This window comes from Canis lupus, chromosome 4 (assembly GCF_011100685.1).
Source record: "Canis lupus familiaris isolate Mischka breed German Shepherd chromosome 4, alternate assembly UU_Cfam_GSD_1.0, whole genome shotgun sequence".
Classification (NCBI taxonomy): Eukaryota; Metazoa; Chordata; class Mammalia; order Carnivora; family Canidae; genus Canis; species Canis lupus.
Genome location: NC_049225.1, coordinates 6,690,326 through 6,707,995, shown reverse-complemented (window position 1 = coordinate 6,707,995; position 17,670 = coordinate 6,690,326). Strand labels below are relative to the sequence as shown.

The 17,670-nt window shown below is 37.0% G+C and overlaps 1 long non-coding RNA gene across 2 annotated transcripts in view; it reads left to right on the top strand.

Moving 5' to 3' along the window:
* The window catches only part of LOC111095693, a 31,438-nt gene that overhangs the window by 715 nt on the left and 13,053 nt on the right, over window positions 1-17,670 (top strand). The gene's annotated exons all lie outside the window — the stretch shown is intronic.

Here is a 17,670-nt window from a genome sequence, read left to right as displayed (position 1 = left end):
TCACTGGATAAACAGGATAAACATCACTCACTGAGCCCTGCACCAGGCAGGGGGCTGAGCAGCGCCCCCAAGTGCTAACACCAGAAAATCAGCACAGCAGGCCCCTCCCCCAGAACACCAGCTAGACAGGGGAAAAACAAATTAAAAAAAAAATTTTTTTTTATTTATTTATGATAGTCACACACACACACACAGAGAGAGGCAGAGACACAGGCAGAGGGAGAAGCAGGCTCCATGAACCGGGAGCCCGACGTGGGACTCGATCCCGGGTCTCCAGGATCACGCCCCCGGCCAGAGGCAGGCGCTAAACGCTGCGCCACCCAGGGATCCCAGAAAAACAAATTATTGACCAAGCAGCACTAGAAAGTTCCAGGGGAAGTCGAGGGACTTGCAGTATACAGAATCAGAGGATACTCCCCCTGTTTTTTGTTTTTGTTTTTGTTTTTTGATTTCTGTTTGCTTCCGCCCCCCCTTTTTTCCTTTTTTTCTTTTCCTCTCTCTTTTTTTCTTTTTTCTCTTTTTTCTTCCTTTTTTCTTTTTTCTTTTTCTTTCCTTATTTCTCTTCTCTCCTTTTCTCCTTTTCCCAATACAACTTGTTTTTGGCCACTCTGCACTGAGCAAAATGACTAGAAGGAAAACCTCACCTCAAAAAAAAAAAAAAAAAAAAAAAGAATCAGAAACAGTCCTATCTCTCACAGAGTTACAAAATTTGGATTACAATTCAATGTCAGAAAGCCAATTCAGAAGCACTATTATAAAGCTAGTGGTGGCTCTAGAAAAAAGCATAAAGGACTCAAGAGACTTCGTGACTGCAGAATTTAGATCCAATCAGGCAGAAATTAAAAATCAATTGAATGAGATGCAATCCAAACTAGAAGTCCTAACGACCAGGGTTAACGAGGTGGAAGAATGAGTGAGTGACATAGAAGACAAGTTGATGGCAAAGAGGGAAACTGAGGAAAAAAGAGACAAACAATTAAAATATCATGAGGATAGATTAAGGGAAATAAGTGACAGCCTGAGGAAGAAAAATCTACATTTAATTGGGGTTCCTGAGGGCGCCGAAAGGGACAGAGGTCCAGAATATGTATTTGAACAAGTCATAGCTGAAAACTTTCCTAATCTGGGAAGGGAAACAGGCATTCAGATCCAGGAAATAGAGAGATCCCCCCCCCAAAAAAATCAATAAAAACTGTTCAACACTTTGACATTTAATAGTGAAGCTTGCAAATTCCAAAGATAAAGAGAAGATCCTTAAAGCAGCAAGAGACAGGAAATCCCTAACTTATATGGGGAGAAATATCAGATTAACAGCAGACCCCTCCACAGAGACCTGGCAGTCCAGAAAGGGCTGGCAGGATATATTCAGGGTCCTAAATGAGACAAACATGCAGCCAAGAATACTTTATCCAGCAAGGCTCTCATTCAGAATAGAAGGTGAGATAAAGAGCTTCCAAGGCAGGCAGGAACTGAAAGAATATGTGACCTCCAAACCAGCTCTGCAAGAAATTTTAAGGGGGACTCTTAAAATTCCCCTTTAAGAAGAAGTCCAATGGAACAATCCACAAAACAGGGACCGAATAGGTATCATGATGACACTGAACTCATATCTTTCAATAGTAACTCTGAATGTGAATGGGCTTAATGACCCCACCAAAAGGCACAGGGTGTCAGACTGGATAAAAAAGCAGGAGCCATCTATTTGTTGTCTACAAGAGACTCATTCTAGACAGAAGGACACCTACAGCCTGAAAATAAAAGGTTGGAGAACCATTTACCATTCAAATGGTCCTCAAAAGAAAGAAGGGGTAGCCATCCTTATATCAGATAAACTAAAATTTACCCCGAAGACTGTAGTGAGAGATGAAGAGGGACACTATATCATACTTAAAGGATCTATCCAACAAGAGGACTTAACAATCATCAATATATATGCCCCAAATGTGGGAGCTGCCAAATATATCAATCAATTAATAACCAAAGTTAAGACATACTTAGATAATAATACACTTATACTTGGTGACTTCAGTCTAGCACTTTTTACACTCGATAGGTCTTCTAAGCACAACATCTCCAAAGAAACAAGAGCTTTAAATGATACACTGGACCAGATGGATTTCACAGATATCTACAGAACTTTACATCCAAACGCAACTGAATACACATTCTTCTCAAGTGCACATGGAACTTTCTCCAGAATAGACCACATACTGGGTCACAAATCAGGTCTGAATCAATACCAAAAGATTGGGATCATCCCCTGCATATTCTCAGACCATAGTGCCTTGAAATTAGAACTAAATCACAACAAGAAGTTTGGAAGGACTTCAAACACATGGAAGTTAAGGACCATCCTGCTAAAAGATGAAAGGGTCAACCAGGAAATTAAGGAAGAATTAAAAAGATTCATGGAAACTAATGAGAATGAAGATACAACTGTTCAAAATCTTTGGGATGCAGCAAAAGCAGTCCTGAGGGGGAAATACATTGCCATACAAGCAACCATCCAAAAACTGGAAAGAACTCAAATACAAAAGCTAACCTTACACCTAAAGGAGCTAGAGAAAAAACAGCAAATAGATCCTACACCCAGCAGAAGAAGAGAGTTAATAAAGATTCGAGCAGAACTCAACGAAATCGAGACCAGAAGAACTGTGGAACAGATCAACAAAACCAGGAGTTGGTTCTTTGAAAGAATTAATAAGATTGATAAACCATTTGATAAACCATTAGCCAGCCTTATTAAAAAGAAGAGAGAGAAGACTCAAATTAATAAAATCATGAATGAGAAAGGAGAGATCACTACCAAAACCTAGGAAATACAAACGATTTTAAAAACATATTATGAGCAGCTATATGCCAATAAATTAGGCAATCTAGAAGAAATGGACGCATTTCTGGAAAACCACAAACTACCAAAACTGGAACTGGAAGAAATAGAAAACCTGAACAGGCCAATAACCAGGGAGGAAATTGAAGCAGTCATCAAAAACCTCCCAAGACATAAGAGTCCAGGGCCAGATGGCTTCCCAGGGGAATTCTATCAAACGTTAAAGAAGAAACCATACCTATTCTACTAAAGCTGTTTGGAAAGATAGAAAAAGATGGAGTACTTCCAAATTCGTTCTATGAGGCCAGCATCACCTTAATTCCAAAACCAGACAAAGACCCCACCAAAAAGGAGAATTACAGACCAATATCCCTGATGAACATGGATGCAAAAATTCTCAACAAGATACTAGCCAATAGGATCCAAGAGTACATTAAGAAGATTATTCACCATGACCAAGTAGGATTTATCCACAGGATGCAAGCCTGGTTCAACACGTAAAACAATCGATGTGATTCATCATATTCGCAAGAGAAAAAACAAGAACCATATGATCCTCTCAATAGATGCAGAGAAAGCATCTGACAAAATACAGCATCCATTCCTGATCAAAACTCTTCAAAGTGTAGGGATAGAGGGAACATTTCTCAACATCTTAAAAGCCATATTGAAAAGCCCACAGCAAATATCATTCTCAATTGGGAAGCACTGGGAGCCTTTCCCCTAAGATCAGGAACAAGACAGGGATGTCCACTCTCACCACTGCTATTCAACATAGTACTAGAAGTCCTAGCCTAAGCAATCAGACAACAAAAAGACACAAAAGGCATTCTAATTGGCAAAGAAGAAGTCAAACTCTCTCTCTTTGCCAATGAAATGATACTCTACATAGAAAACCCAAAAGACTCCACCCCAAGATTGCTAGAATTCATACAGCAATTTGGCAGTGTGGCAGGATACAAAATCAATGCCCAGAAGTCAGTGGCATTTCTATACACTAACAATGAGACTGAAGAAAGAGAAATTAAGGAGTCAATCCCATTTACAATTGCACCCAAAAGCATAAGATACCTAGGAACAACCCTAACCAAAGAGGTAAAGGATCTATACCCTAAAAACTACAGAACACTTCTGAAAGAAATTGAAGAAGACACAAAGAGATGGAAAAATATTCCATGCTCATGGATTGGCAGAATTAATATTGTGAAAATGTCAGTGTTACCCAGGGCAATGTACACGTTTAATGCAATCCCTATCAAAATACCATGGACTTTCTTCAGAGAGTTAGAACAAATTATTTTAAGATTTGTGTGGAATCAGAAAAGACCCCAAATAACCAGGGGAATTTTAAAAAAGAAAACCATATCTGGGGGCATCACAATGCCAGATTTCATGTTGTATTACAAAGCTGTGGTCATCAAGACAGTGTGGTACTGGCACAAAAACAGACACATAGATCAATGGAACAGAATAGAGAACCCAGAAGTGGACCCTGAACTTTATGGGCAACTAATATTTGACAAAGGAGGAAAGACTATCCACTGGAAGAAAGACAGTCTCTTCAATAAATGGTGCTGGGAAAATTGGACATCCACATGCAGAAGAATGAAACTAGGGATCCCTGGGTGGCGCAGCGGTTTAGCGCCTGCCTTTGGCCCAGGGCGCGATCCTGGAGACCCGGGATCAAATCCCACATTGGGCTCCTGGTGCATGGGGCCTGCTTCTCCCTCTGCATATGTCTCTGCCTCTCACTCTCTCTGTGTGTGTGTGACTATCATAAATAAATAAATTAAAGAAATCTTTAAAAAAAAAAAAAAACTAGACCACTCTCTTTCACTATACACAAAGATAAACTCAAAATGGATGAAAGATCTAAATGTGAGACAAGATTCCATCCAAATCCTAGAGGAGAAACAGGCAACACCCTTTTTGAACTCAGCCACAGTAACTTCTTGCAAGATACATCCACGAAGGCAAAAGAAACAAAAGCAAAAATGAACTATTGGGACTTCATCAAGATAAGAAGCTTTTGCACAGCAAAGGATACAGTCAACAAAACTAAAAGACAACCTACAGAATGGGAGAAGATATTTGCAAATGACGTATCAGATAAAGGGCTAGTTTCCAAAATCTATAAAGAACTTATGAAACTCAACACCAAAGAAACAAACAATCCAATCATGAAATGGGCAAAAGACATGAACAGAAATCTCACAGAGGAAGACATAGACATGGCCAACCAGCACATGAGAAAATGCTCCGCATCACTTGCCATCAGGGAAATACAAATCAAAAGAACAATGAGATACCACCTCACACCAGTGAGAATGGGGAAAATTAACAAGGCAGGAAACCACAAATGTTGGAGAGGATGCTGAGAAAAGGGAACCCTCTTACACTGTTGGTGGGAATGTGAAATGGTGCAGCCACTCTGGAAAACTATGTGGAGGTTCCTCAAAGAGTTAAAAATAGACCTGCCCTACGACCCAGCAATTACACTATTGGGTACAGATGCAGTGAAACGCCGGGACACCTGCACCCCGATGTTTCTAGCAGCAATGTCCACAATAGCCAAACTGTGGAAGGAGCCTCGGTGTCCATCGAAAGATGAATGGATAAAGAAGATGTGGTTTATGTATACAATGGAATATTCCTCAGCCATTAGAAACGACAAATACCCACCATTTGCTTCAACGTGGATGGAGCTGGAGGCTATTATGCTGAGTGAAATAAGTCAGTCGGAGAAGGACAAACATTATATGGTCTCATTCATTTGGGGAATATAAATAATAGTGAAAGGAATAGAAGGGAAGGGAGAAGAAATGGGTAGGAAATATCAGAAAGGGAGACAGAACATAAAGACTCCTAACTCTGGGAAACGAACTAGGGGTGGTGGAAGGGGAGGAGGATGGGGGGTGGGGATGACTGGGTGGTGGGCACTGGTGACAGGATGAGCACTGGGTGTTATTCTGTATGTTGGCAAATCGAACACCAATAAAAAATAAAGTTATCAAAAAAAAAAAAAGAAGAAGAAGCAGCCCTGTTGAGTTCTGCCTACCTGAAAAATCCCAAAGGAGCTCTTTCAGAGGAATATAGTACCGTGACCCAGAGCCCACTGCCCTCTGTTACCACCCCCTCCTTTCTGTTCTTTCCTAGAGGGTAAAGATACAGCATAATGGCATGAGCCACATATACAAGTTCTCGATTCCTAAAACTGTATGATAGAGAACTAATGCTATTTTTAGTGTTATCTGATCTCAAACAACTAGTTCAGGCATTGATGGCCATCTTGTCTCTGCCACTCCCTACATATGGCTGCTGGATCTCTGTGGTGATATCGTCTTCCTCCTGGTGGTGGTCCAGCCTACCATTGTTTGTTTAGTACCAAGAGATACCACTAGGACACATCTGTAGAGATCGCCCAAAATGGGTTGTTGACAAGAACAATAAGGAGGTACAATTTTTTCACTCTGGATGTCAGAAAGTCAGAAGACATTCTCTCATCTCTCCAAAAAGTTTTAAGTCAATTATTAAGGAATGTTTTCCACATGAAATCCATATCTAATTTTATTACATTAGTCTATTGGAAAATATTTATTGAGAAACAAAACTTCTATAAGAACAAAAGGGTATTCTTTTAAATGTGTTTGATCATGTGAGTTATAATGACCCTTGGTCGTGTAAAAGCTCTAACTAGAAAAATCTCTACATCTTATGGCTTAATAAGTACTGACATTTTCAATAAGCCAAGTCTTTTCTTCTGAAACAGGCAGTTATTTATAAGAAGTGCAAATGCGATTCAAATCAATGAATTGGTAAGTGTTTCTCCAATCTCTTTATCACCCAAAGCCAAAGTACCTGTTTCAAAAATTGACTGCCATTTGAATATCTGCATTGGATTTTCTGCTTTCTGCACAGTAGATGGCACTGTATACATAGTATTTTACAGACCAGGAAACCCAACATAGCTTGATTATTTGAAAAATTATAGCCAAATCTATACCCTTAGAAGAAAAAGGAAAAATAATGGATGTGATTTGGGAAAGTATTGGGAAAGTGAAGGGAGCAAAGGAAAATGATTTTTTCAGTGATGGTTACACACCAACAAGAAGATGATCTTTATAAAGTGATCTTTTTAAATATGTCTGTTCCAAATAGACAAGGACATTTTACAGCTGCAAACTACATCAAGTCTCCAAATGTTTATAGGCATTCCAGGCAGAATTGAACCAAAATGTCTCAAGTAGGTGCTCCCCCACGGTTAGAGGCTGGCTGAAAACAGAATTCCCCCATTGTTCAAACCAATCCAAAACCCATCAAAAATATCTACTTAAGAAATGTTGCCCATTATACACCTCAGACTAATGTAACACAGTTTGTTAATTCAACTTTTAAAAAATATTCCCTACAATTCACTTAATTAATACAAACTAACCACATACTATATCCTGTAATGAACACCGTGGGAGCATATGAGACATGCATATTTACATATGCACAACACAATAATATTGATTCAAAGGGGCACATCACCCAGATGTTTATAGCAGCATTATCAACAGTTGACAAATTATGGAAAGAGCCCAAATGTGCACCAACTGACGAATGGATAAAGAAAATTTAGTATATATATGGAACAGAATATTACTCAGCCATCAAAAAGAATGAATTCTTGTCATTTGCAAAGAGGTGGATGGAGCTAGAGTGTATTACATGAAGCAAAATCAGCCAGAGAAAGACAAATACCATATGATTTTACTCATATGTGGAATTTGAGAAACAAATAAGATGAATATAGAGGAAAGAAAAGAAAGGAGGCAAACCATAAAGCAAAACAGACTCTTAATTATAGAGAATAAACTGAGGGTTACTGGAGAAGTGATGGGTGGGGGGATGGGTTAAATGGATGATGAGGATTAAGGAGGGTATCTGTTGTGATGAGTGCTAGGTGTTATATGTAAGCAATAAATTTCAACTCTACTCCTGAAACTGATATTATACTATATGTTACTAACTAGAATCTAAATAAAAACTTGAAAGATAAAAAAAATAAGTATTCACAACAACATACCTATACACTCAACATGTGCACACTTATACACACAGTACACACAAGATATAACATATACACGCAATACATACCATTTACAACATTTATATACACAAACAACACATTTAAACACACAAATACATGACTCATACAACATAAACACATACTTAAGCGCGTAATGCATACTCACACATAAATACAATGGGCACTTAAACTTACATACAGAACACACATATTCATACACATGTACTCATACACACACAGATACTCATAGACCCAACACCACAATCATTTAGCTCAGCAAAATTGTTCACCTTCAAAGGTAGGTAGCACCCAAAACAAAGGCAGAGTACAGAGGGAACCCCCTGGACAATAACTTGCCTTGACCTCTGGTCGTTATCTTATGCTTACAGGATATAGGAAGGGTGATTTTTAAAACGTTTAATTTTAACATTTTCCTCATTAACAGTAGTATTTAAAAAAGGAATATGCTAATACTCAATACTGGTTAAAGATTCTAATCCCTCTTATGCATCATAAAAATACATAGGAGATCATGGTAGGAATCTCTCTTAATTTGTTTTGGTCATGACACTGTGTTTACAATACTCTTTGGTGCATTTAACCATTGGAAATTATCCTGAAATGTTCTGGGCAAGCGTAATTCCTTTCTCTCTGGAAGTTAACTTTTTTTTTTAAAGTGTGCCCAGTGTGAAAGCCTGTAAGAGTGATGTCCAAAGGTGTTTTAATTGGTGGCATCACTGTGTTTTTAGGCCAACACCCCATGTTCTACTGATCTGACTCCTGACTGTATATCAGCTCTTTCAATTCCATTATATGTTCCCAAGAATTTTACCATTATTAAAAGTAAAGTCAAGCAATACCTTTCTCCTTTTAAAGATAGTTACTGGCTTTACGTGTGCTAACTATACTCACTTTCTTGTGATGGACATCACATATTAGAGGTCTCTTTCCATACACTTCCTCCAAACCCAGAAGGTTCAAGAAGTGGCAGGGTTGCATAAACCACATTTTAAATGCCCCATTTTATCCACACACCTCCCCGCTGTCCACTGAGATGGGTGAATTTTGTGAAATAACACTATTGGTGTGCTCTGTATGATTTGATTGGCAATCTAAAGCGCAACTGCTAAATAAACTCTTTATCATCACAAAAGAAATCCAGGCTTAACTGAGAAAACATGAAACCAGTGGTAAAACACAAAGACAAAAATGCACAGTGATACCACCCAGAGATAACCATAGGTTACTGCTTCATGCAAATTTTCCAGTTTTCATTCCAGTTATCTAGAGATTCATGAACAGGTCTATAAAAACAAAACATACTATACTCACTTTTTCATGCAGCCTTCCATCCAGAACATTTCGATTGTCAATAAATTGTTTCCTACAACACGAGTTTTAAGGGCTATAGAATATTCTGTATTATGGCTGTATCATAATTTACTATTTATCACCATTATGTGAAACAATATGATAGGCATTCTTTTTCAACACCATGTGATTGTTTAGAGTCCAGACATAAAATCAAATTATGTGGCTTCAAATCTTCGCAATGCTACCACTAACTAACTGGGTGCTTTTGAGGGAGTTTCATAAACTCCAGTCTTATTCTCCTAGTCTGTAAAATGATATAACAACAGTAGTACCTATCTTCAACAATTTAGTAAGGATTAAATGACATAATGCATGCAAATGTGTAGCACAGTACCTGGCACAGAGTAAACTGTCAATAAATGTTGACCATTATTCTTATTAAATTTTTTGCATACATCAAATGATTGCCTTGTGTGGAAATTACTGGTCATAGGTATGCATAATTCATAATTCTGGATACAGATTTGTAAGCTATCTTTTTAAAGTTAAAAAGTGAACAATACCTAACATTCTGGGGCACTGGCTTCTCTGAGTATCTGATGGAATTCATGGGCCCTCTCCCTGGAAGAAGCACACATATATACAATATTTTGATATAATTGGGGAAATTCTGATGTCCATTTATAGATCATCAAATATTTCTTAGATATCATATAAAGACATTGATTTTAATGTGTAAGTCAATGTATCTTTTCCACTTTGTCATATATTTCTATAGAATTTTATCTACTTTTATTGTTTGAAGGCACTTACATGACATTTACATGACATCAACATGATAGCTTTTGGTGACTGAACTATCAAAGCTATTTTTCTTCTAATTTCAATTGAACTTTCTGTAACAACAAAAAATAAGATCAGTGGAATTACATTATAGTTGACCATTGAACAATATGGATTTGGACTGTATGCATCCACTTATAGATCTACTTATGTAGATTTTTAATACCACAGAACTGTAAATGTGTTTTATTTATGATTTTCTTAATATTTCCTTTTCTCTAGCCCACTTTAGTATATGTTGCATATAATTTACAAAATAGGTGTTAACTATGCAATCAATAAGACTTCTGGTCAAAAGTAGACTATTAGTAGTTATTAAGGAGTCAGAAGTTAAATTGAGCAGATTTCTGACCATATGGGGGTTAAATGCAAATTTTCTGATTATGTGGGAGTAACCCTCACCTTGTTTAAGAGTCAACTGTCATGATTTTTCAAATCATGACAAGGAAACATTTTTTTTCTATTTCTTTTTCCCCAGTATGGTGTCTTAGACTCTTCCTCAAAACCAGTCAGAAATTAGAGACTTCAAAGAAAGCAAATTGAAGTTCCATATTTTCTAACCTTTTTGTTTCAGCAGCGAGACCTTTTTTATTAAGTGAAATTTTATTTAGTACTTTAGTAATATAGATTTTAAATTTTTTATCAGTAAAATACTGAGTATGTAAAATTACAACATGTATTTGTTATAAAACCAGTGAATGAGAACTATAAGTCCTCCTTAAAGAACACAAAATTTTAAACTGGAGTTTCAGTAACAGTTGCTATTTTATTTTATTTTTTTATTTTTTATTTATTTTTATTTTTTTAACAGTTGCTATTTTAAATTAGTGATAGTATATAATTTATCTCAATAGTTTATTTTAGTTGAACATAAATTGAGAAAATCCTCACTCACACATAAGAGACAGCAAATATATTTTTTTTTGCCAAAAGTAAGCCTTGCAATCTCAGAATGCATTTTAATTAAGTTGACCTAGCAGCTTAAGAAAGGAATAATAGAAATTATTTTACTTTAAATTGGCTTACTAATAATATCTAATGATTATACCAATTTCATATGATAAATAAAAAAATAGGCCCAAAGGAAACTCCAAACTTACAGGAAATGCTAAAGTTATTATACTTTGAATTGTCATACATTCATCTGCTGAATTTTCACTTTACTGAGAACAAAAGCCACGTAGATACTCACTTTTCTCGAGCAACTATTTCAACATAGAGCATGTGTGCCATAATAATAACATGATTGTGTAATTTTATATCAGAAGATATGCAAAAATTGATTTTAAAAATATAAAGTACAAGGTCATAATCCTCCCAAATAGTGTTAACAATTAGGGGAAATTCAAGTATAGATGCACAGATGTCAGAAGTTCGTGCCTCTGCACAAAATAAGCTAATTTATATGTGGTCTCCAAATTCCTCTTAAGTTTTTTGCTAAATACCAGTTTGCACATGTATAGAGTAAAGCTCCATGAGCCAAACCAAAAACAGCTTCCAGTTAAATAGTAACTGCTAGGGAACTGTAAGCCTAATCACCTCTAGGTCTGAGGATCATTTATGTTCCCACCATCCACAATGGAAAGACCGTACTGAAAACAGACATTCAGTAGAGACCACAGAAGGGCCTTTAACAGAGGAGCTGAACTAGCCCTAGGTAAAGGCTACCTTAAAGCCATCTTAAAAATGTTTAAAAACAAGTTTCCAAAGGGCCAAAATGATCTGCAAAAAAAGACCTGACAGGACAAAGCCCAATCTCTTTAAAAAAAATACAACAAAATTTAGAGTTCAGCAGTATAAAACCCACGATGTCCAGAATCCAATTTTTTAAATTAACCGCATGATAAGAAACAGGAAAATACAATGCATCACCAGGACATAAAATAATTAGAAACATATCCATAAATGACAGAGATGATAGAATTAGCAGGTAAGGATGTTAAAAAAAAGCTTTTATATGTGTGCATAATATGCTCAGTGATTTAAGGGGAAACATGAACATTATAAAACTAGAAATAAAAGATATAAAAATACATAATAGACACTATCAACAGATTGAAAAAAACAACCTACATAATGGAAGAAAATATTTGCAAGTCATATATCTGATAAGGGGTTAATGCAGAATATATTAAGAACTCCAGCAACTCAACAACAACAATAAAGCAATTAAAAAGCAATTTAAAAAAAATTAAAACTGGAATAGATGTCTCTCCAAAGAATATAAACAAATGGCCAATAAGCACATGAAAAGAAGTCATTAGGGAAATGCAAATCAAAACCAGAGTGAGATTTCATTTTAGACCTATTTGAATAGCTATTAGGAAGAAGAAGATGAGGAAGAGATGAAGATGAAGAATAAAGAAGAGGAGGAGGAAAGGAAGAAGGAGAAGAAGAAGGGGAAGGAGAAGTAGGGAAGAGGAGAAGAGAAGAAAAGAAGTGTTTGTGAGAATGTGAATAAATTGGAAATCTTGCATACCACTGGTAGGAATGCAATATGGTGGAGCTGTTATGGAAAACAATATGATGATTCCTTAAAAATAACAAATAAAATTACGATAAGATCCAGCAATTCCACCTCTGGATATTATCCAAAAGAATTGAGGGCAGGGGCTAGAACAGATATTAACACACCACCCATATTCATAATAGCATTATTCACAGTAGCCAATGGGTGGAAATCAGTGAAATAGAAAAGAATGGAATATGGAAAATCAATAAAACCAGAGCTAGTTTTTGCAAAAAAAAATAGAATTGATGAATCTTTTAAAAAATGAGATGAGAAAATTACTCATATTGAGTGAACTAGGGGATATTATTGATCTGACAGATATGAAAAGAATAAGGAAATATTATGGATAACATTATGGGAATAAATTTGAAATGGGCTAAATGAAATGGACAAATGCCTTGAAAGCCACAATTACCAAAACGGACTCAAAAATAAATAGAAAACCTGACCTGTATTAGTTGAATAAATTGAAGTCATGATTATAATCTTCCCATACATAATCTCTAGATTCAGATGTCTTTATTGATGAGCTTATCAAATATTTTAGAAAGAAATAATATCAGGATGCCTGGGTGGCTCAGCGTTTGAACATCTACCTTTGGCTCAGGGGGTGATCCTGAGGATCCAGGATCCAGTCCCACATTAGGCTCCCTGCATGGAGCCTGCTTCTCCCTCTGCCTGTGTCTCTGCCTCTCTCTCTCTGTCTCTCATGAATAAATAAATAAAATCTTAAAAGAAAGAATATCAATCCAACACAAATTCTTTTAAAAAAACCCAGAACACTGAGCAGTAAAGAATGTTTCCCAATTCATTTTCTAGAAAAGATCTGCATTCTATCATACAAAAATCAAAGGCTTTCCAAGAAAATACATCAATGTCCCTCATTAATATCAATACAAAAAAAGGACCCCTCTGTGATTCAGTCTGCCTTTAGCTCAGGTCATGATCCTGGGGTCCTGGGATCGAGTTCCACATTAGGCTCTCTGTAGGGAGTCTGCTTCTCCCTCTGCCTGTGTCTCTGCCTCTCTCTGTGGGTCTCTCATAAATAAGTGAATAAAATCTTTTTTAAAAAATCCATACGAAAATCTTTTACAAAGTATTAGCAAATCAAATTCAGCAAAGTAATGAATAGGGTCATATATCAAATAGGGATTTATTCTGGGATTACAAACATCGATTGTTTTGAATGTTGAGCCAACATTAGAAAATTGATGATTGTAATTCGCCATATTAACAGATGAAAACTTTTACACCCCATAGATCATCTTAATAGATGTATAAAAAACATTTGACAAAGTTCATCACTTGTTAATAGTAAAAACTCTGAGTGAATTTGTAAAGGAACCCCTCAGTCTGATAATGAAAATCCATGAAAATCTATAGCTAATATCACAGTTAATGGTGATAGCCTGGGATCAGCAAAAAATGTAAATATGACCACTCTGGTCACTTCCATTTGGTATTACCAAAGAGATCTCAGTTTGTGCAATATGACAAAGAAAAGAGGTGAAACCTTACCTGTTGGAAAAAAAGAGAAAATGTCTATTATCAATAACACTAAGAGGAAGAAGACAGGCAGAGAAAAGTACACACAGCATGAGTATATTCTCGACCATAGTTGGCAGGTTAGGTTGCCTGCTCCTAAAGCTGGTGTGAGGTTTGACTGGGAAGTGGCACAAAGTGATAACAAAAAATGTTCTGCATCTTTATTTGGTGGTAGTTGCATGGATGTGGACATTGGTCCAAATTCATCGAAAGTGGGTGTATTTGAGGTAGGTGTGTTTCATTGAGTGTAAATGACACCCCGTCCAGATTTGTCCTCTGGCCAAAGACCAGACACACTTGTAATTAAGAAAGTTGGGTATCTTACTCCTGGCCCAGAGGGAGAATGCACCCCATGGGGAACTGTGGGAGGGGCTAGAGAGGATTTACAGCCTCTAGTCTGATGCTAGGGAGGGTTGAGGAAGCAGGGCTTTGCTGTGGAGTGCCTGCTGCCAGGCAGCAGGAGGAGTTCTGTTTTTGTGGCTTAAACAATGTGCCTGTTTGTGTGTGCTCAGACGTGATTACAGAATAGTCTTGTCTGAGTCATAATCCATCACCATCCCAGGAGGCGGGGCAAGATGGCAGAGGAGTAGGGGTCCTCAACTCACCTGACCCCACCAACTTACCTAGATAACTTTCAAACCATCCTGAAAAACCTACGAATTCGACCTGAGATTTAAAGAGAGAACAGCTGGAATGCTGCAGAGAGAAAGGATTTCATTTGTATCAAGAATCATCTAGGGTGAAATTTACTTAGGTCATGGTTGATTTTCTTGACGCAGCCTGCTCATACAGCCACTCTGCACTGAGCAAAATGACTAGAAAGAAGATCTCACCACAAAAGAAAGAATCAGAAACTGTACTCTCTGCCACAGAGTTACAGAATTTGGATTACAATTCGATGTCAGAAAGCCAATTCAGAAGCACAATTATAAAGCTACTGGTGGCTCTGGAAAAAAGCATGAAGGAACCAAGGGACTTTATGACTTCATGACTGCAGAATTTAGATCTAATCAGGCTTAAATTAAAAATCAATTAAATCAGATGCAATCCAAACTGGAGGTCCTAACGATGAGGGTTGATGAGGTAGAAGAACAAGTGAGTGACATAGAAGATAAGTTGATGGCAAGGAAGGAAGCTGAGGAAAAAAGAGAAAAAAAATTAAAAGACCATGAGGAAAGGTTAAGGAAAATAAATGATAGACTCAGAAGGAAAAATCTACATATAATTGGGGTTCCAGAGAGCACCAAATACCTACGAATTTGTTCAAACATGATTTGAACAAATCATAGCTGAGAATTTCCCTAATTTGGGGAAGGAAACAGGCATTCAGATTCAGGAGATAGAGAGGTCCCCCCCAAAAAAAAATCAATAAAAAACACTCAACACCTTGACATTTAATAGTGAAACTTGCAAATTCCAAAGAGAAAATCCTTAAAGCAGCAAGAGACAAGAGATCCTTAACTTATATGGGGAGAAATATTAGATTAACAGCAGACCTCTCCACAGAGACCTGGCAGACCAGAAAGGGATGGCAGGATATATTCAGGGTCCTAAATGAGAAGAACATGCAGCCAAGAATACTGTATCCAGCAAGGCTCCCATTCAGAATAGGAGAAATAAAGAGCTTCCAAGATAGGCAGAAACTGAAAGAATATGCGACCACCAAAGCACCTCTGCAAAAAATCTTAAGGGGGACCCTGTAAAAGAAAGAGGAAACCTAAAGAAATAATCCACAAAAACAGGGACTGAATAGGTATTACAATGACACTAAATTCATATTTTTTCAGTAGTAACTCTAAATGTGAGTGGGCTAAGTGATCCCATCAAAAGACACAGGGTTTCAGACTGGATAAAAAAGCAAAACCCATCTATTTGCTGTCTATAAGAGACTCATTTTAGACCTAAAGACACTTCCAGCCTGAAAGTGAAAGGGTGGAGAACAATTTACCATTCAAATGGCCCTCAAAAGAAATCTGGGGTAGGAATCATCATATCAGGTAAATTAAAGTTTATCCCAAAGACTGTAGTAAGAGATGAAGAAGGACTGTATATCATACTTAAAGGGTCTACCCAGAAGAAGACCTAACAATCATGAATACTTATGCCCCTAATGTGGGAGCTGCCAAGTATATCAACCAAGTAACCAAAGTTAAGACATACTTAGATAATAATACACTAATATTGGGAGACTTCAACACGACACTCTCTGCAAATGAAAGATCTTCTAATCATGACATCTCCAAAGAAATAAGAGCTTTAAATGATACACTGGACCAGATGGATTTCACAGATATATACAGAACTTTGCATCCGAATGTAACTGAATACACATTCTTCTCAAGTGCACATGGAACTTTCTCCAGAATAGACCACATACTGGGTCACAAATCAGGTCTCAACTGATACCAAAAGATTGGGATTGTCCCCTGCATATCTTCAGACCACAATGCTTTGAAACTAGAACTCAATCATAAGAAGAGATTTGTAAGAAACTAAACACGTGGAGGTTAAAGAGCATCCTGCTAAAAGATGAAAGGGTCAACCAGGATATTAGAGAAGAATTAGAAAGATTCATGGAAACTATTGAAAATGAAAATACAACCGTTCAAAATCTTTGGGATACAGCAAAAGCAGTCCTAAGAGGGAAATACATCGCAATACATGTATCCCTTAAAAAATTGGAAAAAAATACACAAACTAACCTCACACCTAATGGAACTGGAGAAAGAAAGGCAAATAAAACCTACATCAAGCAGAAGAAGAAAGTTAATAAAGATTCGAGCAGAACTCAATGAAATAGAGACCAGAAGAACTGTGGAACAGATCAACAAAAGCAGGAGTTGGTTCTTTGAAAGAATTAATAAGACAGATAAACCATTAGTCAGCCTTATTAAAAAGAAAAAAGACTCCATAAAATCACGAATGAAAAAGGAGAGATCACAACCAATACCAAGGAAATACAATTTTTAAAACGTATTATAAGCAGCTATACGCCAATAAGTTAGGCAATCTAAAAGAAATGTACCCAATTCTGGAAAACCACAAATTACCAAAACTGGAACAGGAAGAAATAGAAAATAGGCCAATAACCAGTGAGGAAATTGAAGCAGTCATTAAAAAACCTCCTAAGACACAAAATTCAGGGCCAGATGGCTTCCCAGGGGAATTCTATCAAACGTTTAAAGAAGAAAAAATACCTATTATACTAAAGCTGTTCTGAAAGATAGAAAGCGACAGAATACTTCCAAACTCATTTTATGAGGCCAGCATCACCTTAATTTCAAAACCAGACAAAGACCCCACCAAAAAGGAGAATTATAGACCAATATCCCTGATGAACACAGATGCAAAAATTCTCAACAAGATACTAGCCAATAGGATCCAACAGTACATTAAGAAGATTATTCACCATGACCAAGTGGGATTTATCCCCGGGATGCAAGGTTGGCTCAACACTTGTAAAATAATCAACGTGATGGATCATGTCAACAAGAGAAAAAACAAGAACCATATGATCCTCTCAGTAGATGCAGAGAAAGCATTTGACAAAAC